Consider the following 15,209-nt stretch of genomic DNA (forward strand, 5'->3'; position numbering starts at 1 on the left):
GATGGCTCTGACAAAGGCGGACTTATCTTAAGGCTCTTCTTCTCTTAAGGTGGTCCTCTAGGGCCTCAAAGGTCACCTGTCTTCCTAGGGGGTTTGTTCCGTGGGAACCTGTAGGAGGATGTGAGAAAGCACCTCAGGGCACAGTTGGCAGGTAGAGCCTGGGGCACCAGGAATGGCAGTAGGTGGTTAGGACTGGGTGCTGCCGGATCTGCTGTGTTTGTGGGGGTAGGGCCCTTGGTACACCATCAGGGTGTGCACTCACCTTGACTCCTGGCACTGCCTGGGCCTCCTCTGCTGTGCTGGCTTTAGGAAGTGCAACTCAGACCCAGTTTGTCACCACCTGGTTCCTGGAGCACCTGCAAGAGGAAGTGAAGGAGCACCTCAGGCTAAAGACTGCAGCTGGGGCTTGGGCCTCCCAGGGCTGACAGGTGGGGCTGGCCAGACTCCCAGAGCCCCACAGTTACAGGGTTCATAGCCCCCTCAGAATTTAATTAGTATTGTCACATTTTCTCAGACCGAGCCACGTCCCTACCACTCTTTCGGCTTGAGGCAAAACCTCCGGACAACTTCCACATCCCTGAGAGCAGTCGGGGCAGCCTCACATCTGCTCTGATGCACATGTGACACGTCAGTCTTCACTCTTATCCCCAGCAAGGCCTGGGAATCTTCCTCCTGCCAACGTGAGGCAGCTGCCCCTGCTGACTTGCCATGGGACCCTCAGACCAAGGCCTCCCCCTCCCCTACACCCTTCCCCCAGCAATGAGAGAGCTGTGGCTCAGCCTGAGCTGACTGGGCAGCTCTACGAGAGCTGATAAGAGGAGCAGGGTGGGAATCTCTGGGAATTTGTCCTCTGAGGTGGGAGTTCCCCTTGCTCTCCTCAAAGTCTCCCTATTTATTCCCTACAGGGCCAGCACCTCCTCCCTTCTGTCATGAGGACGCGTCCCTCAGCCCTCAGTTGCCCTCTTCCTGTCTGGGTCCTACAAGTCCCACGGCAGACACAGGGTGGGCAGGAGCCGCTTCTTTCTGTAGTGGGAGGTCCCTCAGTTCTCCCTTAGGGCCCTTACCTTGAGGATTGGCCCGTTCTAAGACTGTTCTGTCTGCTGACCTGAGTTGAGCCTTCTCACAAAATGCCTCAAGTACTTCAGACTCCCAAGATGCAAGTAGGGAAACACATCCTTCAACCCTGCCAGGGTTGACCAGGGTTGACTGCAGGGACAGCGTGGGGTGGGGTCTCCTGTCTATGGAGGAACCCCCACCCCTCTGCCTCCTTCCCACACTTTCTGACCACCTCCTGGCCCTTCTCCACCCCTTCCTACCCATCTCCTGAGTCCCCCCGGATCCCTACCTGCCTACCTCCCCGACCCCTTCCACCCCTTCCTGCCTACCTCGCAATACCCCTCCACCTTTTCCTGCTCACTTCAAGCCCCTCGTTCACCTTTTCCTGCCCACCACCCCGTTTTCTCTCCCCCCATCCTTTTTCCAGGGCTGACAGCAGGAAGTGGATGGAAGCAGCCTGGGCCTCCCCTCCACATTGGAAGGTCACTGTCCTTCCACAGAGTTGTCTTCTAGTGGAGTAGTCAGTCCTGGGGCTCCTCTCTCTGCATAACTGAAACTGCCCACCTCAGAGAAAACCTCCCCTCTGGCTGACTCCCAAAATGGAAGTCAAAAAATGGTACATCTGGGGACCCTGATGGGCTCCTCCAGAGCTGGCAGCAGGCACAGGGACAGGAGGGGGCACTACCAGCCATGGGTGTTCCCTTCCAGCCTTCCTGAGGGGCTGTGCCTGGACTCCTGAAACTGCCTGGCTGTCTGCCCCTGTGCATCTGAGTCTTTCACCTCCGAATAAGCCCCTCCCATCTCTGAGACCTGCAAAGTGGGAAGGAGAATCACATCCATCCACAGTGGGATAGGGCCTCTCAGGCCCAAGGCAGGGCTCTGGTGTCCTTTGTCTGAAATGGGGGGAGGGGGGAAGGCCCCTCTGTCTTCCTGAAGTTATTTCTGACAGGGCCTCAGAGCCCCGTCCCCTGCTGTCCAGAGACTATGTCCTTCAGATCAAGATTCCCATTTCCAAGAGATGCCCCCCAAGAGGAGGTGAAAAGCGCTAGCATCTCTGACCGATGGCCCTGCCCAAGGCCTCTCAGGGATGAAAACAGGAGCTGGTTTTGTGCATCTTCCTGTTCTTGGGAGGGATGTCTCACCAGTCCTTCCGCTGTGTCTTCCTGGGGATGCCTGGTAGGGCCCAGGTCCCTTCCCCTCTCATGATCTGAAGTGAGACTCACTTGAGCACAGCCTTCTTCTCTTTCTACCCCCTAAGATGTCAGGGGATGCCACAGTGGGCCACCATGCACCAGGGCCTCCCAGGGCTGACAGCAGCAGTGGAGATGGATTCTGTGGCTTCTCCTCTTTGTGGGCAGGGAGGCTCTGCAGTTATCTCTCAGAGGCCTCTAGTGACTACTGGCTAGTCCTGGGTCTCCCTGTTCTTCTCATGATGACAGTATAACACAGGGAAAAATAATGTAACTACCCTGAATAAAGCTAAAAAGCATGAAGATGCCCTGGTAATCAAGTTAACATCATCAGTGACAAATTAATGTTGATACTATGTGCAATTGGTATGATATGGTAAGAATGGCACTTCACCTCTCCATTCATCCTCCCAGGAAACATAACCTAAACCAAATCAGGGCAAAAAAAAATCACACAAATCCCAATCAAAGTCAATTTTACAAAATACCTAACCATACGAAACTGTCAATATTTTCAAAATCGTGAAATGTCTCAACCAACTGACACAGCCAAAGGAACGTGATGACTAAATGTAATGGAACATCCCCAGGGGATCCTGGGATAGAAAATAGAATTTCATGAAAAGTAAGAAAATGTGAATGAAATAAAGAATATTAATAACAATGTATAAATACTGGTTCATTAGCTTTAGGAAACCTTACCAAGGCAAGATGTCAATAACAGGAGGAATTGAGTGTGGAACATATGAAAACTTCCTTACTGTTGTCACAACTTTCTTGTAAATCTAAAACTATTGGACATAAAGTTTATCAAATATAAAAATGTTACCAAACTAGATAAAGGATATGCATGACAAACCTATAACAGATATACCTTTTAAGGAAACGTTGAAAGCTTCTAGTTTGAACTTGAGGCCTAACCTAGAGATTCTGCTACCAGTATTTCTATTATTTTTTACACTAGGGGTAGTTGCAAGTGTAGTAATCCAAGAGCAATAAATGAAGGAATGAGGATTGGCCAGTTGGAAACAAAGCTTTTGTGATTAATGGATGATAATTTATTCAATATATAATAGTATATAATTTTGCTAGTATAAGATCAATATTCAAAAGAATATCAACTTCATTTTCTGTCAGGCAAAGCATATGAAAATGAAAGTAAAGAATATATAATTTTACCCTATCTTACCAAAATATCAAGAATCTAAGGAAAATAATTTAACCAAAAATATTTTAACCAAATAAGACTGGGAGGCAGGTGGTGGCTGGCAAAAATATTTTTTGGTCACAAAAGTTTAACCAAAAATTTTTACAGACAAAAATATTAAAATGCTGTTGAGACATATTAATGAAGACCAACATGAACATAAAATAAAATAAATTTCATGGGTGTGAAGATTCAATATTTTAAATATGTTGATTCTTCCCAAAAAGGAATCTACAGATTTATTGCAATCCTAAATCAAAACCAAGGGCTTTGGACATGAAGGCATATGTGAATCACCTGATTCTAAAATATAAAGAAATGCAAATGAACAAGCATAATCAATATACACTTGAAAAAGAGTCATTAGTCTACCAGAGATTTGGGTGCAGATTGACAGATACACCAATGGAACTGAACGGAGAGTTCTGAAAAACAAAACTGACAAAACATGTGTAAACACATGCTTAACTGATTTTTAAAACTTGCAGCTTTAGAGCAGGAGACAGTCTTCTCCACATACATGTCAGTGGAACAACAGAATATCCATATAAAAACCCTAATGTATGTGGAACCCTTTTTTTTTTTTTTTTTAGATGGAGTTTCACTCTTGTTGCCCAGGCTGGAGCGCAATGATGTGATCTTGGCTCATCGCAACCTCCACCTCCTGGGTTCAAGTGATTCTCCTGCCTTAGCCTCCCAGGTAGCTGGGATTACAGGCATGTGCCACCATGTCTGGCAAATTTTGTATTTGTAGTAGAGATAAGGTTTCTCCATGTTGGTCAGGCTGGTCTTGAACTCCCGACCTTAGGTGATCCACCCTCCTCGGCTTCCCAAAGTGCTGGGATTACAGGCGTGAGCCACCACGCCAAGCCCCTTTTTCATATTAAACAGAAAAGACAATTACAGAAAAATTCAAAACCTACTTTAAAAATGCTTATTATAAAAAAACAAAAATACACAGACATACACAGAATAATAAGTTTTTGTACAAATTATCTTTGCGTTAGCAGTATGAATAAATCAGAGCATCAGTAAGGCTTGAGTTGAAAGCACTGAAAGAGGCTGGGGTCTTTAGTCACTTCAGTAACGGGGAAGTAAGATGATAAGAGTCAAACAGGAACACAGGAACTGGCACCTACTTCTGCCCCCTTGTCTCAGCCATAGGAGGCATAGCTGCTTTCATGAACCTTTGCTTTCTGAGAGCAGGACTTGAAATCTCAACAGTGGCTGAGGGAAGGCTACCTGGAACAACGGTGTATTAATTCCCCCTCCTACTTGACCAGTCCTCCTGCTGACCTCTGGAACTCTGGGGATCTAAGAAATATACCGTGAGCAGTTCTACTCCAGAAAGTCATGACCAGGAGATGTTGTGTTGATGACAGACACCCTGACCAGGTCCACAAACACTTTACTGATTTAGAGGCGTGCCAGTTTGCCCAAATGTGATAGGAATAGAGTTTTGTTTTCCTTTCCACCTAGATAGGAGATTCACATACTTCCTTTTAGCTATTCTTACTCCTCACAGGACCCTCAGCAGGATTCAGGATACCTAAGATTCCAAAAAAGGTTGATTTGTGGCTTTGTCAGAGATTTCACTGAGGGCTGGGGTTCTGTCCATTCACTATGGCCAGGATCAACTCATCTGTTCATAAGCTGACGTCCTTCCTCAGCTTTGGCTCAGTGTCCTAGGAGCAGCTGGCCTCCACTCATAGCCAGGATTGGTGTATCAATCCTCAGCGCTCAAGGTGGAAACCCACAGACAAGGAAGCTCTTCTCCCAGACTGGCAATCAGCTGGTGGGTAAATTCCAGCTCTGGCCCCCATGTCCCTGGGAATTATCCTCATGGAGTTGTTCTTCTGAGGTCCCAAGAAGGGAGAACTTCTTATGGATAGTAAAAAGAAAATAGCAACCTATCCTTTTACCACCTGGTATTGGACATAAGTCTCCTGTCCAGAAGAGAGAGGGACTAATGTTCTTGGGATTGAATCAGTTGTGAGTGTCAGGGACCTTTCAAAGTAGGGAACACAACCATTCTCCAAACATGCCCCAAATGACTCACTTCAGTCAAGTTGCCTGCTTCACAATTGGTAAGGCCACAAAAGTATGGAAGTAACTATGCCCCTAACTATGCTGGAAAAGTCAAACTTGATCTGCATCTAGCACATAATTTAAAAAACGTAACAGTTTTTACATTGACGTTAAAAATTGCTAAAAGTTACCATTATAACATGTAATTAAAACTACTAAACATGGATTTGCATGCAAGGTGTATAAAAACAGTAAAAAGTGTTTTTAGTTAAAAATTATAAGAAGGTGGGGCCGGGCGTGGTGGCTCACGCCTGTAATCCCAGCACTTTGGGAGGCCGAGGCGGGTGGATCACAAGGTCAAGAGATCGAGACCATCCTGGTCAACATGGTGAAACTCCGTCTCTACTAAAAATACAAAAAATTAGCTGGGCATGATGGTGCGTGCCTGTAATCCCAGCTACTCAGGAGGCTGAGGCAGGAGAATTGCCTGAACCCGGGAGGCAGAGGTTGTGGTGAGCCGAGATCGCGCCATTGCACTCCAGCCTGGGTAAGAAGAACGAAACTCCGTCTCAAAAAAAAAAAAAACATATATATATATATATATATATAAAAGAAGGCATAAAAATATACATTTTGCTTAAGAATAAAAAAATTGTCTTAAAATTAAATAAAATAAAGTGAACGGTTTAAGCAAATTAGAAAAACACTGTAAAAATTATTCCTGCAAAAAAACTGTGGGTAAACATATTAACTAAACTCAAAAGGGTATTATATGGGTTTTTATTCTGTAAATTAAACACTAAAGTAAAAGCACCACAAGGTTTTCTTAAAATGCTAATATACTCATTAGCAAAACTTGTCAATTAACAGGTATGTAAAAATCTCACTTCATGGTCAAACTGGTTAAACTTAAATAGGATTGTCTATAAGGTTTCATTAAAATTTGGGTTAACATTAATAGTAAACTAATGCAAGGGTAAAATGTAACTTTCTCTCTTAAACAGGATTTTCATGTAATAGAAAAGGCTGATAAATGGTTTTTGCTGTTCCAAATGATTAACTCATCATTTTGGCAAAACAAAACAAAACAAAGAAAAAACAGGGTAATTTAAAATTCAATTTCATAATATCAAGTGTTTTAAATTTTAAACATATTTAACGTGCTTCCCAAAATCAAACTTTAGTCTCAAGGTTGTCTCTCCTAATCCCTGGCTTTCGCATGCTGCACAGGGCCCCTAAGGCATCTGAAAAAAAGGTAAACAGAACTATTTAACATGCTTAGCACATAAAATTGCCAAAATGCGGTCTTATAGGTTATATTTTAGGGAATAATATTAACACATGTTCCAAAACTGTATGGTATGTCTGAGGTTCTCATGTCCAAATATGTGCTATTAATCACAATTAAGGTTGTTAGATTATTGTAAAGCACAAAAGTAATCAAATTTCTTTGTCAGTTGTGTTTCTAACTGCATCCAAACTAGACATTTTGTTATTTACAGACAAACATTACTTTGTTTTAATTCTCTTCAAAACATAGTTTATAATCAAGCACTTTAACAAGTGCTCTCAAATGCAAGTTTCTCACATCAACAACAAAAAATGCACAGAACTCATGAAAAGCTAAAATGTTTATAAATATCAAGTGAAACAGCAGTTAATAAAATGGACTAAACTAATAAAAAGCAAAGCAAAAACAAGTTTTTACCTTTTGCTTAAAACACTGCTAATCCTTATTTTATTTTTCAAAGTCAAGAAAATTTGTCTTAAGCTAGCTACAGCCTTTAACAACTAAGTAAAGTATACTACTATAAATAGAATTTAAAGCGTGTTTGTTTCTTTCTGCCTAGTTCCTCTAAAATTTAAAAACTAGTTATAAGTATTCTTAAATTACAATATAGTTGTTGGCATAAGCACAGTAAGAATCTGTTTTGTTTTATAACAGAACGCACACACACACACACACACACAAAAAAAAAAAAAAAAAAACTGGTTATTTTACCAAGGCATTAACTGGAATGGTATGCTATCCTTTAAAAAAAAAAAAAATCTGTAAGCCCCATCAAGCTACCAATGACCTTCTTCACAGAACTGAAAAAAACCACCTTAAACTTCGTATGGAACCAAAAGAGAGCCCGCATAGCTAAGTCAATTCTAAGCAAAAAGAACAAAGCAGGAGGCATCACACTACCGGACATCAAACTATACTACAAGGCTACAGAAATCAAAACAGCATGGTACTGGTACCAAAACAGAGATATAGACCAATGGAACAGAACAGAGGCCTCAGAGGCAACACAACATATCTAGAACCATCCGATCTTTGACAAACCTGACAAAAACAAACAATGGGGAAAGGATTCCCTGTTTAATAAATGGTGTTTGGAAAACTGGCTAGCCATGTGCAGAAAGCAGAAACTGGACCCCTTCCTGACACCTTACACTAAAATTAACTCCAGATGGATTAAAGACTTAAACATAAGACCTAACACCATAAAAACCCTAGAAGAAAATCTAGGCAAAACCATTCAGGACATAGGCGTAGGCAAGGACTTCATGACCAAAACACCAAAAGCATTGGCACCAAAAGCCAAAATAGACAAATGGGACCTAATCAAACTCCACAGCTTCTGCACGGCAAAAGAAACAGTCATTAGAGTGAATCGGCGACCAACAGAATGGGAAAAATTTTTTGCAGCTTACCCATCTGACAAAGGGCTGATATCCAGAATTTACAAAGAACTAAAACAGATTTATAAGAAAAAAGCAAACAAGCCCATTCAAAAGTGGGTGAAGGATATGAACAGATACTTTACAAAAGAAGACATACATGAGGCCAACAAACATATGAAAAAATGCTCATCATCACTGGTCATTAGAGAAATGCAAATCAAAACTACATTGAGATACCATCTCATGCCAGTTAGAATGGCGATCATTAAAAAATCTAGAGACAACAGATGCTGGAGAGAATGTGGAGAAATAGGAACACTTTTACACTGTTGTTGGTGGGAGTGTAAATTAGTTCAACCATTGTGGAAGACAGTGTGGCAATTCCTCAAGGACCTAGAAATAGAAATTCCATTTGACCCAGCAATCCCATTACTGGGTATATATCCAAAAGATTATAAATCGTTCTACTATAAGGACACATGCACACATATGTTCACTGCAGCACAGTTTACAATAGCAAAGACCTGGAACCAACCCAAATGCCCATCGATGATAGACTGAACAGGGAAAATGTGGCACATATACACCATGGAATATTATGCAGGCATCGTGTCCTTCGTAGGGACATGGATGAACCTGGAAACCATCATTCTCAGCCAACTGACACAAGAACAGAAAATCAAACACTGCATGTTCTCACTCATAGGTGGGTGATGAACAATGAGAACACATGGACACAGGGAGGGGAGCATCACACACTGGGGTCTGTTGGGGGGAAATAGGGGAGGGACAGCGGGGGGTGGGGAGTTGGGGAGAGATAGCATGGGGAGAAATGCCAGATACAGGTGAAGGGGAGGACGGCAGCAAATCACACTGCCACCTGTGTACCTATGCAACAATCTTGCATGTTCTTCACATGTACCCCAAAACCTAAAATGCAAAAAAAAAAACGCTAGTCAAACTTTGTAGATTTTTCTTTTTCTTTTTTTTTTTTTAAAAAAAAATCAAACAACTGGTGCGAGGTGGCTCACGCCTGTAATCCCAGCACTTCGGGAGGCCAAGGCAGGGGGATCACAAGGTCAGGAGTTCAAGGCCAGCCTGACCAACATAGTGAAACCCCGTCTCTACTAAAAATACAAAAAATTATTTAGACGTGGTGGTGCATGCCTGTAATCCCAGCTACTCAGGAGGCTGCGGCAGGAGAATCGCTTGAACCCGGGAGGCAGGGGTTGCAGTGAGCCAAGATTGTGCTATTGCACTCCAGCCCGGGTGACAGCTCAAGACTCTGACTTGGAAAATAAATAAATAAATAAATAAACTCATAAAGCCAATAAAGCCCTTGAAAAACTGGCCTCGTATTTTGTGTACACAGTCCCTTTACAGGGTTTCGAATCTGTGGTAAGTAAAGAATGTTACTTTCTAAAAGGCCAGGAACCCCAAGTTACCTTAGAATCTAAGAAAAAAAAATCTGCTCAACTCATGTATTATCATGAGTTTATTTTATCAACTCAAATAAAACATGTATTTAACGGTACAAATCCATGGCTGGGCTTGGCTTTAAAATGTCTTATCTCAAATTTCTTCTATGAAACAAAGTTCCAACAAAGCCAATTTAAAAGGCCTATGTAGCAAATAATTATTGTTGCTGCACTGTACACAAATAATTAAGCCAAGTATAATAAAGCAAACCAGTCCCACCATAATTTGTCTTTTAATAAAAATGGAAAAATGAAAAAACAAAATTACATTTCAAAAACTATAGCAGTTTTTAAATTCCTGTTGTTAATTTCTAGTCTTGCCTAATGTTTTTCAATTTTTATTATTTGCTACAGTTTAAATTATATCCATTACAGAAATCAGCTCCTGGTTATATCACACTCAAATCAAAGTCTTAAAAGCTAAGAAAGCAATCCCTAACGGCCCAGAAAAACGTCCTAAATATTAATGTAAATAAATAAAATATCTTAAGCTGAAAATAATAAAAAATAAGTAATTGAGTAAAAATTACTCATCTTACTCAATCTCACCCCTACCTCACCAAGTACTTTTTTTCATTTCTACCTCTCCTTTTAAGCCAAATATAAAAACCTTTTTAATAAAAATTATTTACTATGCCACCCTTGCAGAAATTGCTTTACTCACTCTACTATTTGCAGTAAGACTACATATTATAACACCCTCAAAGTAAAATATTAGACACAAAATCTCAGTTACTGTAACATTTTGCTTAATTATTATCATCATAGCAGCTGTAACAGTTACTAACAAAAAATAATGCATAGGCCTTTCCAGGTTTATTTTAGAAAAAATACACCTGAGAGGGGCTTTTGGTGGAGTTAGGTTAGAGGCACTTTTTTTTTAAGTTTTTTTTTTTTTAATTTTTTTTTTAGAGTGAGCATTTTTAAGGCAGGAAAGTTTATCAGTAGCTTGGGCTGCCTCTGTGTTTCTTTGTTGTGCTGGGAGGGAGAGTTTTGCATCTGTTACTATACATCTTCCTGCAGCTGCAGGCATACCCCGAGTCTGCCTTTAGCTTCCTTATCTTAGTGCACCTGAAGGGAATGGAATGTGCTTATTAAGGCCCACTGTTTTAATGGGACCCATTGTATGAGGGTGAAGTTAATAAACCTGTCTTTAACTGTCAAGCCACCTTTCCTGTTTCTTTTCTCTTTCTTTGATTCTTACAACTGTAAGGTTATAGTAATAACAAAGGAAGTTTGGCATTAGTTAAAGGATAGATATATTCTTTTAACGGAACAGAAGAGATCATCTAGAAGGAGGCCCCAACAAGGTCCATGCAGTGTTTACGAATGTCTCAAGACAACTGAATTGAGAAATATTAGGGTTTTTTTCCTGAAAACCTTTCCTTTGTTTAGAGTTTATTTCATTACTTTCTCTCTTCTTCGTCTAACCTCACCTGGCTATTGTCCTTCACTCAAAGGTACCCATTCTTGCTTGTTTTATGAATGCCTATTTCACTACTCGTGTATTTATTTACACATATGTGAAAGTATAAGATAATTCCATATAAGATAATTCCCTCACTTCAATTAGAAATGAAACAAAATGAACTTCCCCATGACCTTAAATCAATAAATTCCATGTGGATTTGAGCAAACAATTAATATTTGAAATTACACAAACTAATATTTTTCAGCCTAAGAGAAACTTGACTCTTCCTTTGCTGAAGAAGCATCAGATAACCCACCTGAGTTGTAAATGTGGATTCTTTAATCTTACAAAAAAAAGCTGCATGCATTTTGACATTTTCTGGTAACAAGAAACTTTAATGATATTGTTCTTTGTTCTCTATTGAGTAATAATTCAATGAAATATCCAGGCTAACTTATATGCTTTTCTGAAAAAGCTTAAATAGTGAATTCGCAAAGTATAACTATCACCCCAAATGGGAAATTAGTATCATTCCTCAAATTAATTTATGTAAATTAATATTGCCCATCACAGTAGTTACTATGCATGTATTCATTCATTAATCATACATTTGCCGGGCGCGGTGGCTCACGCCTGTAATCCCAGCACTTTGGGAGGCCGAGGCAGGTGGACCACGAGGTCAAGAGATCGAGACCATCTTGGTCAACATGGTGAAACCCCATCTCTACTAAAAATACAAAAAATTAGCTGGGCATGGTGGCACCTGCCTGTAATCCCAGCTACTCAGGAGGCTGAGGAAGGAGAATTGCCTGAACCCAGGAGGCGGAGGTTGCGGTGAGCCGAGATCACGCCATTGCACTCCAGCCTGGGTAACAAGAGCGAAACTCCGTCTCCAAAAAAAAAAAAAAAAAAAAAAATCATACATTTATTTTTTTCAAGATATATACATTAAGAACCTACAATGTGATAGATTCTGTTCGAGGTGCTTAAAATACACCAGTTACTACCTCTCACTCTTTTGAATTGCATAGTATACTGGAGTGCAATACAATTAACAAATGAGCCAGATAGTTATCAGAGAGCTATAAGTATTATAAAGAAAAATCAAGGTGAGGAAAATATTGATGAAGTGAGGGTGGTGCCTGTGTCAGGTGTCAAGGAAAGGCTCTGTGGTAGTTAACATTGGAGCAGAGACTTCACTGAAGTGGGGTGGAGTCATCTGGAGTCTAGGGGAAGAACATTCCAGGCATTAAGATCAGCAAGGATCAAAGCTCTTAGGCAGGTACAAGCTTGACATGTTCAAGAAGCTGTGCAACATCTCTATAACTTAAACATCATGCAGGAAGGAGGGATTTACAGCAGAGAATACGGGAAATAGACAAGAACTAGAAGAAGCAGACACTACTAGGGCATGGAAGGAGTTTGGTTTACATTCCAAACATGACAGGGTGCTACCAGAGACACTCAGAAAAAGAAATAAACGAAGAGATTTTTATTATAAAAAGATAATATATTCCAAAGATGGGATTTGGAATTCTAAATCCTTTTTGAATTCCTCATTTGAAATTCCCTTCAGATCTTGCATCACATGCAAAATAATATTTTAATAATACCAGATATTTTTACTTTGAGGATAAATTTGATTTTGAAGGAATATTATATTTCTGAAGGCTACTGAATAAGTTTGGCTAGTCCCCAGATATTACCATTTGGTAGATAAATGTGTTTTGCTTTAAAACAAAAAAATATAGTTTCCAATGTGTGTATTGTAGCCAGCTATAACAAAGACTTCCAATTAAAGTCATGTTGATAGTTACTGTGTTTTCCAAGGTCCAGATACTGTGTTGTCATGTACTACAAGAAAGAAGATGCATAAGGCACAGAAGTACACAGATGCCTAAACCATGGGTCAGACCCCAACTTCAGTAGAAGAGGTGCAAGCACCTATATGTTTTCTTAAGAGGAAAAGGGGAGCTTTCTAGGGGCAATCGAGATCTGGAAAGGTTGTCTGATGAGACAGGGATTTGGTGTATGTTTTTAAGGTGAGTAGGACCTTGCAAGGGGAACTTGTGAACTGCTCAAAGACAGAGAGTTGGAAAATCAAAGGTCTATTAAAGGACAAAAGATAGTCCCAATACCTGAATTATGATGTTAGGGAAAAGGAAGGAAATGCAGTTGATAAGATGGTTGTGAGACATATTCTGAAGGGCCTTTAACATCATGCCAAAGATCTGTTCTTAATTTCTAAGGCAATTGGAAATCATTGAATTTTTTTTTTTTTAAGAAACAGGTGACTAAATTGAAATGCTACCTTGGAAAGAGAAATATAGCAGCTGAGTAAAATGAATGAAAGCAGGGAGAGTCCAGATAGCAGACCATTTCTGTAGCTCAGACATGAGCAATCACGAACCTAAACTGAGATAATATTAGCAAGAAAGGGAAAGAGGCAGAAATGGCAAAAGTTTTCACCACCATTGGTGTTTGATATGGTTTGGCTGTGTCCCCATCCAAATGTCATCTTGAATTCCTATGTGTTGTGGGAGGGACCCAGTAGGAGGTAACTGAATGATGGGAACAGGTCTTTCCCTTGCTGTTCTTGTGATAGTGAGTAATTAAATCATCAATCTAGTTCCATGCAAAATAGATTCAAATCCACTATCACTTTTATATAAGGTTCGCACACGTACAAAAGCAAAGTCACATACATCCTTATTGTGGGATGAGAGAGTGACACTAATATAAGTCAGAACCCTCATGGTTTAAACATGGACTAGCCTTGTAACTAAATACACTTAGTCTATTTGTGAAAAAAAAATCATTAACTTCTATTTCTCAGGAAATATAAGAGGAGGTTCAATTAATCATAACCACTTTTCTTCATCCATTTACCTTTCCTCAGCTCTTACCTCTCAAACCATCACTTAAAACACCTAAAACCTTACCCTGCATGATTCTTTAAAATTACTTTTCTCTTTCTTTCTATAACAATTTTCTTATGTGCCACTTAATCTCTGAATTCTTCATAGTGAAATTCCAGAAATTTGTCTCATAAAAACAAGTATCTCAGAAAAAGAAATAAATTTAGCAGAAAAATATAATTTTCCTTAGCAGGAGGAATTCAAAGTTTGCCCCTTCCATATAAAATAAAAATAAATCACTAGATAAGAGGCAAATAAAAACATTACCAAAATGTTACTTCAGATGGAGGACAGATACACAAAAATGGCTCAAATTAAATCTTTCAACAAGATGTCCACAATCTGTACCAAAATACTCCCTGGAGTTTGGTTTTCCAATAGACATTTACTTCAAAGTACCCACATTTATCTAAAGCCTTTAGTGTCATGTAAGTCTGTGCCAAGGCTATATCAAAAGGAATATATAATTTTAATCAGTGTCTGTGGAAGCGTGTGATTCAAAAATTGACATGCATCTTGGAGCAAGACCGACCAAGAACCTAGCTTTGCCACTTATTACCTTCAAAAACTTGGGCAAAAAATTTAACCTTTGTTTCTCTCTTGTTAAAAGGAGGACACAGTCAGCATGCCACATACTACAAGGGTTGCCTTTAGAATTACAAATAACACATGAAAATCTGAATAGAACTGTAATAAGTAAAAAGATTTATTTAGTCATAAAGAAATCCCACGAGGAAAAGCCCAGGTCAAGTGACTTCACTGGTGAATTTCACTCAAGATTTAAAAACAGAATTGCCATGAATGTTTTAGAAAATACTTTGTAAAGTAGAAACAGATGAAGTGCTACCTGTCTCCTTCTATAATAAAAAACCAAACAAAAAAAATCACATGAAAAGAAAACTACAGACCAATAACTCATGTGACTATATATTCAAAAATCCTCAAAAAATGCTAATAAACAAAATCTAGCAATACAAAAATAATAATACGACAAGACCAAATGGGATATATCCCAGGAAATCAAGACTGACTTAACATTCAAAAAGAAATTGATGTAATACACCAAAAAAATAGAATAAAAATAATCATCTTAATAGATGTGGAAAAATTTCACCAAATGTAACACCCTTTCATGATTGAAAAAAAAAAAAAAAAACTCAACAAAAGTAGGAATAGAGAGAAACTTTCTCAACTTGATAAAGAGTACATAAAAAACACCTGCAGCTAACATGATACCACAGATGAAAG

This window comes from Aotus nancymaae, unplaced genomic scaffold, assembly GCF_030222135.1.
Source record: "Aotus nancymaae isolate 86718 unplaced genomic scaffold, 86718_ANA_hifiasm-v0.15.2.pri h1tg000004l, whole genome shotgun sequence".
NCBI lineage: Eukaryota > Metazoa > Chordata > Mammalia > Primates > Aotidae > Aotus > Aotus nancymaae.